At 42.4% G+C, this 15,505-nt stretch overlaps 1 long non-coding RNA gene across 1 annotated transcript in view; it reads right to left on the reverse strand.

Moving 5' to 3' along the window:
- The window catches only part of LOC118534356 (uncharacterized), a 21,310-nt gene extending 6,565 nt beyond the window's left edge, over positions 1 to 14,745 (reverse strand). Inside the window, exons 1-2 of the long non-coding RNA XR_013445740.1 lie at positions 14,561 to 14,745; positions 14,298 to 14,416 (exon numbers count right to left, since the gene is read on the reverse strand). This is a non-coding gene — a long non-coding RNA (uncharacterized LOC118534356). The remainder of the gene's footprint in view (positions 1 to 14,297; positions 14,417 to 14,560) is intronic.
- Between the last annotated feature and the right edge of the window lie 760 nt (positions 14,746 to 15,505).

The following is a 15,505-nucleotide window of genomic DNA, read 5'->3' on the forward strand; positions in this document are numbered from 1 at the left end:
ACCTAAAGGAGTAATTCAGGGATGCCTGGGTGGCTCAGTAGGTTAAGCGTCTGCCCTCGGCTCAGGTCATGATCCCAGGATCCTGGGATTGAGCCCCGCATTGGGCTCCCTGCTCAGCAGGGAGCCTGCTTCTCCCTTTGCCTACGACTCCTCCTGCTTGTGCACTCTCTCTCTCTGACAAATAAATAAAATCTTTTTAAAAAAATAAAAGAGTAATTCATAAAAGAAGAAATAAAAATGCACAGTAAATATGAAAAAGACTCCAACTCTTTGGAAATCATAACATAAATTAGAAAAACAACAACAGGGGTGCCTGGGTGGCTCAGTCAGTTAAGCATCTGCCTTTCGCTCAGGTCATGATCTCAGGGTCCTGGGATTGAGCCCTGCTTCGGGCTCCCTGCTAAGCAGGGAGCCTGCTTCTCCCTCTCCCTCAGCTGCTCCCCCTGCTTGTTCTCACTCTATCAAAATAAATAAATAAAGTCTAAATTATTATCTATCAAATTGATTTTTTAAAAAAATATTAAATACTTAGTTTTTTTAAGGGCAGGGAGAAAAAGACATCTTCAGATCCCTAATGGGGTGTAAATTGGTACAATATTACTGGAAGAAAAATTGTCCATATACAGCCAAAGTCTTTTTGCTTTAACAGGATGTCTAGATGTAGGGACTATGGGTGCACATGCCTATTTTGCTTCTTCAAATCACCACTGGTACAAAGATCCTTAGGTTTATGCCTCTGTTATGTACTTCTGTCCCAGGAATTAAAATATAACCTTATTTGATATAGCCCAGAATAAGCACTGTGTAGACCCCAAAATAATTATCAACTAACACTCTCTGAATGTGTACCCATTAAGGGACTAGAGGGATTTTACTCTTCAAATCATAGATGGGCCCCTGGTTCACACCGTGCTGGCTCACACCGGGTCCTGCCATTATGAATGGCACTCTCCTATAGCTCAAGGCTAGCAGGCTCGAGGGCAAGGGGCCCACCTGTCACCAGGCTTGGCCCAGTCACCATGGCCAGGAGGACGGAGTCATCTGGGTTACAGCTGTGGTAGGGGATGACATATTTGATTGAGTCTCATCTAGATCAAACAGAGTAGGGGAGGTGTTCCCAAGGGAAGGAATGATGGTCAGGCTAAAAAGATAGAGAGTTTACTCTGGGGATAAGCAAGCATTCTTCTCCATGCTCAGACTCATACCTCCATGCTCAGACTCTCCAACTTCCTCCTGCTCTGGGGCCATTTCTCCGAGTTACCTAAGGAATGAGCCATCAAGTGAATCAACTTAAGTCTCGTGTGTGGGATCTGTCTTCCCTGCTGTGGTCACAGGTGATGTGTGAAAAATAGAGTGGGAGAGGCTACATCTAAAGGGAAAACTGGAGTCACAGAAAAAGCCTGTCTCAACCTGGGAATGTGTATGTATGAAATGAGTCTGCTACGGGGTATCAGGCAGAGGAGTTAGTGAAACGTATTCCGTACCTGGGCCATCCATACTAGGCTCCATCCACAGGTGCTCAGAGCTGGAAGATTAACTAGATGCCTTTTCCAGTTGATACTAACCTCTCCCTTCTTTAATTTCACACTGCAATTTGCATCAGCCCACTAGTGACCTTCAAGTTGTTCTTGCATTGTTTCAAAGGAATTCAGTGTGTCTCCTTAAATAGCAGGAAAACCACAAGACAAATTCTACCTCCTTTCTGAAGCGTCTCCTGATTACCCCTGTCTGGGATGATCTCTCTCTCATTACCCCTACCGTCATATTGGCAATAATCAAATCCTGGTTTGTGGCAATTTTCCTTGTGTTGCCTTGAATTACTATATATTTTTAGCATCAAGGTTTACTCTTTGTGTATTCACATCTTTCCTCCGCACAGATCTGTCTGACGTGTCTTTAGATCCCCAACAGCACAGAGCTCACCATGCCGGGCAGTATAACCTAGTGACTCGGAACCTGGGCTCCAGAGCCCAACACCTGGGTATGAATTCCAGTTCTGCTCGTCACTAGCTGTGTGATCTTAACAAGTTACTCAGCCTCGGTGTGTCTTCCTTATCTATAAGATGAGGCCAAAAGTGGCACCGACTTCACTGGGCTGTTATGAGGATTAAGACAAATGCATGGCAAGTGATTAGCCCAGTTCCTGATGGTGTTGTAAGTGCTCGGGAAATGTCAGCTATTAGTATGTAAGTGCTTCGTAAATACCCGCTGATTGAATGGCTCTAGTGGGGAGGAACTTTAAAGAAAGAGAGGGCTATTCTAGAGTGGCACGAACCCCTGAAAGGGGGAAGGAAAAACCTACTGACCTTGTTGAACAGGTTACATGGGCCAGGTCAAATATTATCATGGCACTGAGGGTTCGGGATGAGGTGGGAGAGATGTAAGGAAGGGAGGGCACACCTGAGGTTTTATAACACAAATAAATTATTAGAATATTATTAATTCATTCAACAAGTATATATTGGGCACTTACGGTATTGCAGGAAAACAAGACATTTCCTTTTTTTTTAAACGTTTTAATTTTTAATTTTTTTAGATTTTATTTATTTGTTTGTCAGAAAGAGAGCGAGAGAGAGAGAGAGAGAGCACAAGCAGGTGAAGCTGTAGGCAGAGGGAGAAGCAGACTCCCCGCTGAGCAAGGAGCCTGATGCAGGACTCCATTCCAGTACCCTGGGATCATGACCTGAGCCAAAGGCAGACGCTTAACTGAGCCACCCATGCATCCCAAGAAATTTCCTTTCTTGGACCTAACGAAGAATGTAATAGCCAGGATGTATCATCTCCTCTCCGTGTCTATCCATCAAGCTGTTATAGTTCAAGCCTCTATGACTTCTGACCTGAATCACTGTCAGAATTAACTAGGCTTCATGCCCACCCTGCTCTTTTCTTTACCAATCTACTGAGCAGAATTAGGTGAGTTTTCAAAGATACCTGAATACTTGATTCCCTTTCTGAAAATCTCTACTGGCTCCCCGCTGCCAGTGGTCTGTCCCTCTTGGATCTCCATATTCAAGCTTCTCACACTTCCAGGTGTATTTAGGATGGTCTTCCCGGGCTCTCTATCTAGGGAATTCTTTCTTTCCCTTTAAGAACCAGCTCCAGTATCAGCGCCCCCGGGAAGCCCTCCATATCCATCAGAGCCCAGCCAGAAATATAGAAACCACTTTCTATATTCAAATAGAGTGAATTTAGTACAGGAGATTGATTTCCAGGTGATGGAAAAACTGAGCCACCAACCAGGGGACAGTGAGGCAAAGCAGAGATTAGTAGCAGCAAGAAGCTGCTACCATTTCTAGGCTGGACGTGCAAACAGAGGTTATCAGATCCCAGGGCCTGTGATCACCCTGCTGAAGCTGGACCCCAGTGGGCCTTTTCAGCAGGAGATGGAGTTATGGCAGAGACCCAGAGGCTTTGCAGATTTTGAAGACAGCACTCCAGGCAGAGAAGGAAAGAGAGAGATACCCTGACTTTCCCTCTCTCCCATCCTCCAGTCTGTCCTCTTTGTCTCTCATTGGCTGAACCAGCCAGAAGCCAGCTGCCCATGATCTGCAGGAATTCCCCACTCCCAACCCCAAAACAGAGCAAAGCCAAGGGAGAGTGAGGGATGGAGCTGCCCCCCTTCCTGACTCCCTTAGGCACATTGTCATGGTCTCCCCTCTGCTCCCTTAACTCTGATCCCATCTTTTTTATAGCCCTAATCTACTAAGTTGTGATTTCTGTGTTTATAAGTCTGTTTTCCTTAATAGATTGTGTAATTCCAAGGGCAAAGACAATGGCCTTATTCATCTTGGTATCCTTAGCTCCTGCATAATGCATGGTACATAACAGACATTTACTCTTTGCTGGATATCTGTTAAAAGGAAATCCTGGAGTCACCTCCAGCTAGCCCTCCTTTTCCATCTCCTTGCTTGATTTACCTACCTTGATTGAACTCTCAGTACTAAAGAATAAACAAGAAGGAGCTTGGGGTCCATTGAGCTCTCTGGGTCTGCAATCCATAGCCTTATATTTAAGTACACCCATCAACAAATTACCATAATTATTTATACTCAGAGCATCATCCACATATCAACCTTCTACCTTCCCATAGCTACATGAAAATTATCCATGGAAATTCCCCCCCAAATTTCAAGATACCATCCCTCCACCACCCAAGATGTTTCTAGGCCACCTCTCCCTGCTGTTAATCAGTGTGTGCTCAGGGTAAACAAACTAATTTTAAAATCAGCTTAAGCAAAACATAATTAGGAAGATAAATTAGCTGCCCCCCCAAATTGCATAATGAATGCCCAAGGAGAAATTATTATCTACCATTTTTATTATCTGTGTAACATTTTCTCTTCCATCATTGGAGATGATACTCAGCTGACAGTGTAGAGAAATACCACAGAACTTAACTTCTGACCTTGATCATCTGTACAATGATTACCAAAGGAGAAAAACGAGCTGTTTTTGTTTTTCTTATCTTGAATTTACAACACCAGCCTAGCTATAGAGGAAAAGAAGCCTGTAATTACAGTCAGACAATCAGGGTTCAATTCTCGGTTCTCACTTATTTCTGTACAATCACGGGCAAGTTAGGTCACCTCTGAAAAATCGGTTTCTTCACATGTAAAATAAGGATGATGACAAAGCCGACCTCAACGAGAGCCCACACATGCTTCCTATCTCGTTCTAAGCACTTCATGTGAACTAATTCCTTTCATCTTTGCCATGAATTACCTACTGTTATTTTTATTTTACACATAAGGAAACAGGCACAGAGATTAAGTAACCTCCTCAAAGGGTTGTTGTAGAAATTTAGTGTGATTTTATACATTGAAATCATTAAGAAATTGTCTGAAACAGAGTAGGTGCTCAATTAATTTTTTCCTTTACAAGCCCCCCCACCCAACCCACCCACCCCCACCAAAATAACTAGTGTTTATAGAAATTGGTTTGTTCTCAAAGCTTCTTTGTTAAGAGGCCTGGATCCTTGGGGCGCCTGGGTGGCTCAAATGGTTGAGCGTCTGCCTTCGGCTTGAGTCATGATCCCAGGGTCCTGGGATCGAGCCCCACGTCGGGCTCCCGGCTCAGCGGGGAGCCTGCTTCTCCCTCTCCCACTCCCCCTGCTTGTGCTCTGTCTCTCTCTCTCAAAATGAATAAATAAAATCTTAAAAAAAAAAAAAAAGAGGCCTGGATCCTTCATTCCTAGCTCTGTACTCACTGTGCCTCAGTTTCCCTCCGTGTAAAATGTCAGACTATATCAGCAGCCACCAATCAATGGCCTGTGAGAGGAACCTGGCCTGCAGTTACATTTTGTTATCTTGCATAATATTTATATTATTATTATTATTATTTATATTTATATTAAGAAGTAGCTGTTAACATTTAAAAATCAGTAGGTCTCTCTCTCTCTCTCCCTCTCTCTCTCTCTCTCTCTCTCTCTCACACACACACACACACACACACACACACACTTTTCAGGCTTCTCTTGAAAAACTGACCCATATGGCCAAATGGGCTCTTACTCCAGCAGGTCAACATTCATTTCCATTTGTGTGTGGCCACCTCCTTTTACAAAGGACACCTATTTCCCAGTTTGCCATAGTCCCCATTTCTCACAGTTTCTTGCAGACACAGGAATCTTTCCCCCTTCCATCACTAAGGGTCCATGATTCCCTGACACCTGACAGCACTTCCCAGAGGAAGTACCCACTGTAGGGCACCAGAGTTTTTCACTGAATGCTGTTGTCCCAAAGGGTGAGCAATTCATCCCAGTTTCATTAGGACTTACCTCCTTTGGGACTGAAAGTCCTGCATCCAGGAAACTCCTTGGTCCCAGGCAAACCAGGTTGGTCATTCCATGTCACAGCACAAAACAACCCCACAGTGGCCCCTCCCATCTAGGACATGAGGATGCCACACTGCACCGTCTTGCTCCGGAGTCTCCTTGGGCAATTCTGCAGGGCTAGAAGAGCATGTATCTGTGTATCTTGTGGAGGGGGCAGGGACAAGAATTAGAGACCCTAGACCTCATTACATGACTGGTTCTCCTGATGGGGCTCTGTATGACCTTAGGTGGGTCACTGAGTCTCCGGGCCTCTCTGCTCTGCCATTCATTCATTCAACATCTACTTATCAAATGTCTTCCACATGCCAGGCACCATTCTAGGCACTGAGGACACAGCAATGAAAAAGCAAGAACAGCGTCCTTGCCCTTAGAGAACTCACATCTGCAAGAAGAAACAGATATTAAAACAAGTAAACAATATCTTAACAATATCCGATAAAATTTCAGGTGGTGATAATGCCATAAAGAAATCACTGATCACATGAGAGAAGCAAAGGCTATGGGGGCCATCACCAATTTTGGTGGGTGCCAAGGAATATCAGAAATCGGTCAAAATTCCACCTAGCCTCCTGTTTCGGACAGTATGTAATTCTTAACTTCAGGATCTTTTGGTACAAGGGATATACGTAACAATTTAATTTTTCAGTTACAAAATATTTCTCAGTAAAAAACTGCTTTATGGCGACAAGTCATAACAATATCAAATCTGGGTCTCATACAGATGGATTGGAAATGTATCAAGTCAAATCCACCCAAATAACAGCACAAGGGTTGAGAAAAGAGAGAGGCCCAAGCTTATTAACACATCTGACAATATTTTATTAAACAAAGTGTAGCTAGAGTCAGGGGCCCATGTGCTAACACCAGAAGCAGAAAAATAAATGAATGGACAGAGTGTCCAGTACCTGTCTCTCTCCCCTCCAAAGAGCTGGATACTGCCTTAAAGAAGGAAATAACCACTTTATACAAATTCAGTAAGGGACACCACTATAGTATGCCATTCATTCATTCATTCATTGCATAAATAGATACTGAGTACCTACTATATAACATTATTATAAATAATGAAAGAAGGTAATACTCGGGAAACCCAAAATATTTCTCTAGATTTAAAATAATCCTTATTGGGGGTACCTGGGTGGCTCCGTCCATTAAGCGTCTGCCTTCAGCTCACGTCATGATCCCAGGGTCCTGGGATTGAGCCCTGTGTTGGGCTCCCCACTCCTCCAGGAGCCTGTTTCACCCTCTCCCTCTGCCTCCTGCCCGATCGCCCCTGCTTGTGCTCTCTCTCTCTGTCAAATAAATAAATAAAATCTTTAAAAAATAAAATAAAATAACCCTTATTTGATTTTTCTGGTTATAAAATAATAAATTGCTTTTTATAATTTTGAAGCTTAAAAATGCAATATAAGTCATCCTGTAATAAGCCGGGGTTTTTCAACCTTGGCACTATTGACATTTTGGGATGGGAAATTCTTTGTTGTGGGGGCTGTCTTGTATGCATCGTAGGATGTTTAGCAGCATCCCTGACCTCTACCCACTAAATGCCACCAGCATCCCCCTCCCCACCGCCACACAAACACACACCAGTTGTTAACACTAAAAATGCCTCCAAGCTTTGCAAATGCCCCTAGGAGTCAAAATCATGTGCCTGAAAAGTGCTACTATAAGCAATCTACTTTGCTCACACAATAGGGAGCTCAGAAATGAAGGCCTATGGAGAGGCCCCTTTTTCCTCCAGGCAAATAAATAGGAGATTTTCACCTGGAAGAGCCCTGGCACTACCCTTCCCTCCTTGATGCCAAGACACCAGCCCTCTGGAGAAAGGCAGCACTGCCCCAAGTCTGGGATGAGAGGACGGGGAAGGCGGTGGGGATGGGCAGGCTTGGGCACTGCTAAGGAGATCAGCGAGCTTCTGGAGCTTATACTGTGTGCGTCATGCCCACTGATCCAGGCCATGCCCCAGACCTGCACTCCTCCAAATGAGCTTTGCTAACAACTCTGGGAGAAAAGCTTCTCCTGTTCCAGGCTTACCCATATGGAAGTCCAGCAGTCTGTGGCTGCTCTAAGCCAGGCAGATTAAAATTGTGCCCGTCTACCTTGAGCACTGATAGGAGTGAGTCTCCAAAGCTGGAAGCAGGGCACGCCTACCTGTCCTTGCCCTTCTACAAAGACTTGACAAAGAGTCCATTGTGCACAACCTAATCTGAGATAGAATTAATGCACCTGCCTGGTCATTCACCCCCACCTTTGGCTGGTGCTTCAGAGCAAATGCTAGTTGTATAGAAGCAAACATTTTCAGTTGATAGAAAATGTCAACATGGGCCCAAGTCAGGCACAACGTTTTAAGTATGTGTAATCTGAGTCCTGGCTCTTAGAACAGAAGGGAAATTAGTCTTGTGTGTCACCACTTAGTGTCTCAGATTCAACCGTTCCCAGTCACAAAAAGGAGAAGAGTTGAAGAAACAGGGATAGGGTAAGAGAATCCAGGTTCTGCTTTTATTCATTAATTTCCTAGTTATTTGTTGAGTCCCTGTTATATGCCCAATGCTGTGCTCTACGCATGGGGAGAGTTTAGCTTTAGGTGGAAACTTTAGGACCACATTTCAGCTCTAGCTGCTTCTTGCCATAATCGTCTATAAGCCAGTTTTGCCAAATCTTCTGATTTTCCAAGAGAAACTGGAAAACATGATTTTTATGTAAAATCTTTTAATTTTTAAACATAGGCTGAAATTTTAAAATGAAAACAAAAAAAATCCTCGCATGGACAAAACCAGTCCAGTTTCCAAGCCTTCAAACTATAGTAGTGGTTAAGAGTAAGGTACACTGGGGCACCTGGCTGGCTCAGTCGTTAAGTGTCTGCCTTCGGCTCAGGTCATGATCCCAGGGTCCTGGGATCGAGCCCCGCTTCACTTCGGGCTCCCTGCTCAGTGGGAAGCCTGCTTCTCCCTCTCCCACTCCCCCTGCTTGTGTTCCCTCTGTCAGATAAATAAATAAAATCTTTAAAAAAAAAAAAAAAGGAGTAAGGTACTCTGTGATGAGCACTGAGTAATGTATAGAATTGTTGAACTGCTATATTGAACACCCGAAACTAATATAACACTGTATGTTAACTAAAATGGAATTAAAATTAAAAAACTTAATTAAAAAAAAGTGAGGTACTCTGGTTCTACCCCTTGCTTGCTGTGTGACCTTGGGCAAGTTATCTAACCTCTCTGTGCCTGTGCCTTACTTTCCTCATGTATAAAATGAGTATGATAAAAAACATACTGTAGATTTTTTCATTATTTAAATTCAATTAATTAGCATATAGTGTATTATTAGTTTCAGAGGTAGAGTTCAGTGATTCATCAGTTGCATATAACACCCAGTGCTCATCACACCACGTGCCCTTCTTAATGCCCATCACCCAGTTACCCCATCCCCCCCACCAAACTCCCCTCCAGCAACCCTCAGTTTGTTTCCTATGATTAAGAATCTCTTATGATTTGTCTCCCTCTCTGATTTTGTCTTGTTTTATTTTTCCCTCCCTTCCCCTATGCTCCTCTGTTTTGTTTCTTAAATTCCACATATAAGTGAAATCACATATTGTAGATTTAAATGCGAGAATACATGTACATGCCCGATCTATAATATCTCAATAAATGTGAGCTATTATTTTTGTAGGTCACCTGGCCCACTCTCCCAGGAATCTCTTTTACAACAGCCTTGAGAGTTGAACATTTAATCACTGCTCATGCACATCCTGAGACAGGAAGCTCATGACTTCTTAGGAAATGCCAGTTGTATAATAATCACCAAATCACAGTGGCTTAATCCAATGTATGTTCATTTATTGTTCATGTCCCAATCCAATGTGCTCAACACACAGACTGCTTTGTTCTACTCTTTGCCCTGTGAATGCATGGACCTCCTATCTGGTGGCTCTACCATCCCTAAGGACCTTCCCAGAATCCTCTACTGGGTTCTCTGCTTTCAGCCAGGTAAGAGAGAGAAAGAGGAAACGAAAGAGAGAAATTGAGAGAATATCGGATGTATCACATCTGCACATTCCCATTTGCCAGAACCCTGTCACATGGTCCCAATCTAACTGTAAAGGAAGTTGGAACATGAAGTGTTCCTCCGCATCCAGGAAGAAAAAAGAGCATTGGTGAACTTCAAAACTATCTCTACCATGCTCTGCATTCATATAGACACAATTCTGCAGACTTAGAATCTCTACCTGTTGGTCCCAGTCTTGCCCTTCAGGGCAACACACACATGACAGCAGGAGGACACAAGCCTGGGGACAGACAGGTTTGGAGATGAAACTCTGTTTCTATACTTGCTCAGTCCACTATTTTGGACCTTGGGCAAATTCTTTTAACTCTCTGTGCCTCAGTTACCTCATTCAAAAAATGAAGATTGTCATTACCTCCCTGGGTTGTTGGAAGGATGGAATAAGATAATGTATGTGTTAGCACACTGCATAATATCTAGTACATAACCTAGAAGGTGCTCATTTAACGCCAATGTCTCCTCTTTCACGTGAAAGATTTCCAGGTACTTAAAGACGACTATGATTGTTTCTGTAAGTTTTCTCTTCTCATGGTTTCATCATTATTTTCACTATTTTTATATGATATCATTGCCAGCCCCCTCATTCTCCTGATGGCCATTTCATGGAAATATCCCAATTTGTTCAGGGACCAAATATGATACCTGCCTTGGTTCAGGTTTCTCCGAAAGCAGACCCTGAAATAGATTGGTGCAGATAATTTGGGGTATAGATAATTGGGTGCAGATAATTTTGGGGAGAAGTTATTTTAGGAAACATAAGTGAAGGAAAGGAGAAAGGGAGAAAAGTCAATAAATGAGTGGGTTACAGCTTTGGCAAACAGGTTCAACCCCAAAGGAGGCTCTGAGGAACCACGTAGAACTCATCTTAGAATTGCCCCCACATTCTCTGCCTTGCTGGATGGGAAGATTGGGCCATTTATCCATGAAATCCTGTTCTTGTTGGTTTAGGGCTGCCTCCAACCAGGGGGTGTTAACTGCCTTGAAATTATGGGTTGTGCCTACATGTAGCTGAGCAGGCTTTTCAGACTTCTAGGATGCAAAGGCGAGAGATACTATGATGTGATCTTGTATGGACAGTGGCAAAGTACATGGCAGTGTTCACGCCACAGCTATGTTGAAATCTGGTGGCTGAAGGATGTGGCTCAAAACATCATAATCTGTGCTGCAGTGCCTCTAGCAAAAATGTCTGGGAGAGTCCACCCCACATGTTCATAAGGGTTGTGGCTGCGTGTAGGGATTATAATGATAGTGGTTTTATCTTTTTAATTTTTTTTTCCCAAGGAACATGTGATGGCCATGAATAAATACTATGATCCAAGAAAGGATTTGACAAATGCAGAATAGAAGATACAATATTTAATTAAAAGCAGACTGAGGGTGAGGATGGCTCAGTCGATTAAGCGGTTGCCTTCAGCTCAGGTCATGATCCCAGGGTCCTGGGGTGGTCGAGCCCCACATCAGGCTCCCTGCTCTGTGGGGAGTCTCCTTCTCCCTCTTCCTCTGCCTCTCCCCTGCTTGTGCTGTCTCTCTCTCTCAAATGAATAAATAAAATCTTAAAAAAAAAAAAAAAAGCATGGGGCGCCTGGGTGGCTCAGTCGTTGGGCGTCTGCCTTTGGCTCAGGTCATGGTCCCAGGATCCTGGGATCGAGCCCCACATTGGGCTCCCTGCTCCGCGGGAAGCCTGCTTCTCCCTCTCCCACTCCCCCTGCTTGTGTTCCCTCTCTCACTATCTCTCTCTCTCTGTCAAATAAATAAATAAAATCTTTAAAAAAAAAAAAGGAGACTGAGGGTAAAGGGAGAAGTAAAGCTGTTTATAGTCATAGATGACATCATGCTGTGCATAGAAAATCCCAAGAAATCCACATACAAAATGACCAGAACTAATAAATGAGCTTAGCAAGGTTGTATGATACAAGATGAATATTTAAAAATCAATTGTATTTTTGTATTAGGAATGACAAATCCAAAACTGAAATTTAAAAAATTCTATTTATAAAGCATAAACTAAATAGACTATGTAGGCATAAATTTAATAAAAGAAGTACAAGACTTGTATGCTAAAAATTATTAAATGTGATTAAGAGAAGTTAATTAAGAATCAAATAAATGGAGAGACATTACCCATTTATGGATTGGAAGACTCAATATTGTCAAAATGGCAATTCTCCCCAAATTGATCTATATATTCATCACAATCGCTCTCAAAATCCCAGTAGCTTTTTATTTCATTTTAGCTTTTAAGTTTATTTTTTTACTAATCTCTACACCCAATGTGGGGCTTGAACCCATAACCCCGAGATCAAGAGTTACATGCTCCTCAGGAAACAAACTGAGGGTTGCTGGGGTGGTGGGGGGTGGGAGGGAAGGGGGTGCTGGGTGATGGGCATTGGGGAGGGTATGTGCTATGGTGAGTGCTGTGAATTGTTTAAGACTGATGAATCACAGACCTGTACCTCTGAAACAAATAATACATTATATGTTAAAAAAAAAGAAGAAGAAGAAGAAGATAGTAGGAAGGGAAAAATGAAGGGGGGAAATTGGAGGGGGAGACGAACCATGAGAGACTATGGATTCTGAGAAACAAACTGAGGGTTTTAGAGGGGAGGGGGTGGGGGGATGGGTTAGCCCAGAGATGGGTATTAAGGAGGGCACGTATTGCATGGAGCACCGGGTGTTATACGTAAACAATGAATCATGGAACACTACATCAAAAACTAATGATGTAATGTATGGTGACTAACATAACATAATAAAATAAAATTAATTAAAAAAATGACAGCATAAAAAAAAAAAGAGTTACATGCTCTCCTGACTGAGCCAGCCAGGGCCTCCCCCAGCTTTTAAAATAGAAATTGACACAATGGTCCTAAAATTTATATAGAAATGCAAAGTGTAGTCAAAACATTTCAAAAAAGAAAAATAAGTTGGAAGACTTATAATACCTGATTTCAAAATTTACTATAATACTATGAATTGACACAGTGTGGTAGTGATGCAAGGACAGACATACAGATCAGTGGATGAGAATTGAGACTATAAAACTTCTAGAAAAAACCTTAGGAGAAAATCTTGATAACTTTGGGTTGGGCAAAGGGTTCTTAGATAAAGCATCAAAAACATGACACTTGAAAGACAAAAATGATAAATTGGACATCACCAAAATTAAATGTTTGCACTTTAAGATATCATTAAGAGGGTGCCTCGGTGACTTAGTTAAGCGTCTGCCTTCAGCTCAGGTCATGATCCCAGGGTCCTGGGATCGAGTCCCACATCAGGCTCCCTGCTCAGCGGGGAGTCTGCTTCCCCCTCTGTCTCCCTCCCCCTGCTTGTGCTTGTGATCGCTCTCTTGCTCTTTCTCTCTCTCTCTCAAAAATAAATAAATGAATGAATAAAAATCATTAAGGAAAAAAACTTTAAAACAAGCTACAGACTAGGAGAAAATATACAGACCATATACAGAAGAAATAAAAAACTCTTAAACTCACTAATAAGACAAACAACCCAATTTTAATTTTTTTAAAGATTTTATTTATTTATTTGAGAGAGAGAGCACAAGCAGAGGGGAGCAGTAGAGGGAGAGGGAGAAGCAGACTCCCCTCTGAGCAGGGAGCCAGATGCAGGGCTCAATCCCAGGACCCCAGGATCATGACCCGAGCCGAAGGTAGATGCTTAACTGACTGAACCACCCAGGCACCCCAACAATCCAATTTTTAAATGAGCAAAAAATTTGAATAGATATTTCACTAAAGAAGGTATACAAATGTCTAACGTGCATGTGGAAAAATACTCAAATCATTAGTCATTAGGGAAATGCAAATTAATACCACAAATGAAATTACTATACCAATGAAATTACTATACCGGAAGAGCTATGACATAAAAGAGAGAAAATACCAAGTGTTGGTAAGGATGGGAAAGAAATGGAACCTTCACACATTGTTGATAGGTATGTGAAATGTTACAGACACACTGGAAAATAGCTTGACGGTTTCTTTAAAAGTTAAACATATGTGTACCATACAACCTAGTGATTCCATTCCTACGAATCTACCCAAGAGAAATAAAAACATACGTCCACACCAAGACTTGTATGTGAATAGTTATAGCAGCATTATTCATAACAGCCAAAAAACTGGAGACAACCCAAATATCTGTTAGCTGACAAATGGATAAACACAATGTAGCACAACCACATGAGAGAAGCCATCACTCAGCAGCCAGGGTGAACTTCTGAAAGTGCAAATTAGACTTGTGATTTTAAGGTTCAATATGTAAGAGAATTGTGCTAACTTTGTTAACAGTTTTAAAATATGCAAGACTACATTAGTTTATATGATGTTATACTTTGGTACCCATATAAGTCATCTTGGAGCTGATGCACATCGGTGCTGATCTGCTGACTCACCTCATTGGTGTGAAGCAGCATCTGGGCTTGCAATTACCGTACTTCTTTGGATTCTCGTTCGGTTTTCCTCACTCCTGTGCATGTGTTTAGGTATATGTTTAGATGAAGGATGCCAGCTTCTATAGGATACCCATGTGGACAAGGTCAAAGGCAACAAAAACAACAAGTTTTAATCTGTCCCAGTGGGACAGTATTCCTTATGTTCATGAGATACTAGCCTGCTTGTGATGTTCCCTTCCTGACTACAGACTTCAAAGGTTTACCTGGGATCGGGTCTGCTTCCAAGTTCACGTAGCTATTAGAGCATTTAGTTTCTTGCAAGTTGTCAGATGGAGAACCTCACTTTCTTGCTGACTATCCGTTGCAGGCTGCCTTCAGCTCTTTGCTGTGTGGCCTCTCCATATGGCAGCTCAAAATGTGGCAGCTTGCTCTTTCAAAGCCACCAAGCGAGAGGCGGTCTTCTAGCAAGGTGGATTACAATCTTAGGTAATATAATCATGTACAAATAATCACATACATCCCATCGTCGTTGCTAAATTCTACTAGTTAGGAGGAAGTCCCAGGTCCCATTAACACGCAAGGGGAGATCATACAAGGGTTTAAACCGGGAAGTGGGAAATGTAAGTCTACCCTAGAGTCTGTCCATCACAGTCCACCCTCTGGTTCCCAGTGATGTGTGTTCCTCCCACATTAAAAAAAAAAAATACATTTACCCCCTCCCAAATTCCTCAAGAACCTCATACCATTAAAACATCTGCTTAAAGTCTAGAATTTTGTTATCTAAATCAGGTCTGGTTATGGATGAGGCTCTTAGGCATAGTTACTCTCAATCTATAAAACTAAAGACAAGCTATCTGGCTCCCAGATACACCCAACATACAATGGAGGAACAGATACAATAAAGTAGTTACAGACATTCCATTTAAAAGGGGAGGGGAGGAATGGAAGTAAAAGGAGTTAAGTAGTTACCAGTCCAACATAGTTTTTGAAATTCAGCCTAGCAAACTCCTTCCAGAGCTCCTTGATTAGATTTCAGGGCCTGGGAATAATCCACTCTTGACTGATAGCTCTTGGTTCTGCTCTCAGTCATCTTTCCTTTTTCATGAAAGTTACCACAAGCTTGCAGCTGAGTAGTTTTACCATCCTGCTTCCTGCCAGTAGAATTTTGGAGATCTAACAGCCTCCTTTGATTTTGTACTCTTTCTGTC

Source organism: Halichoerus grypus, chromosome 2 (assembly GCF_964656455.1).
Source record: "Halichoerus grypus chromosome 2, mHalGry1.hap1.1, whole genome shotgun sequence".
Taxonomy (NCBI): domain Eukaryota; kingdom Metazoa; phylum Chordata; class Mammalia; order Carnivora; family Phocidae; genus Halichoerus; species Halichoerus grypus.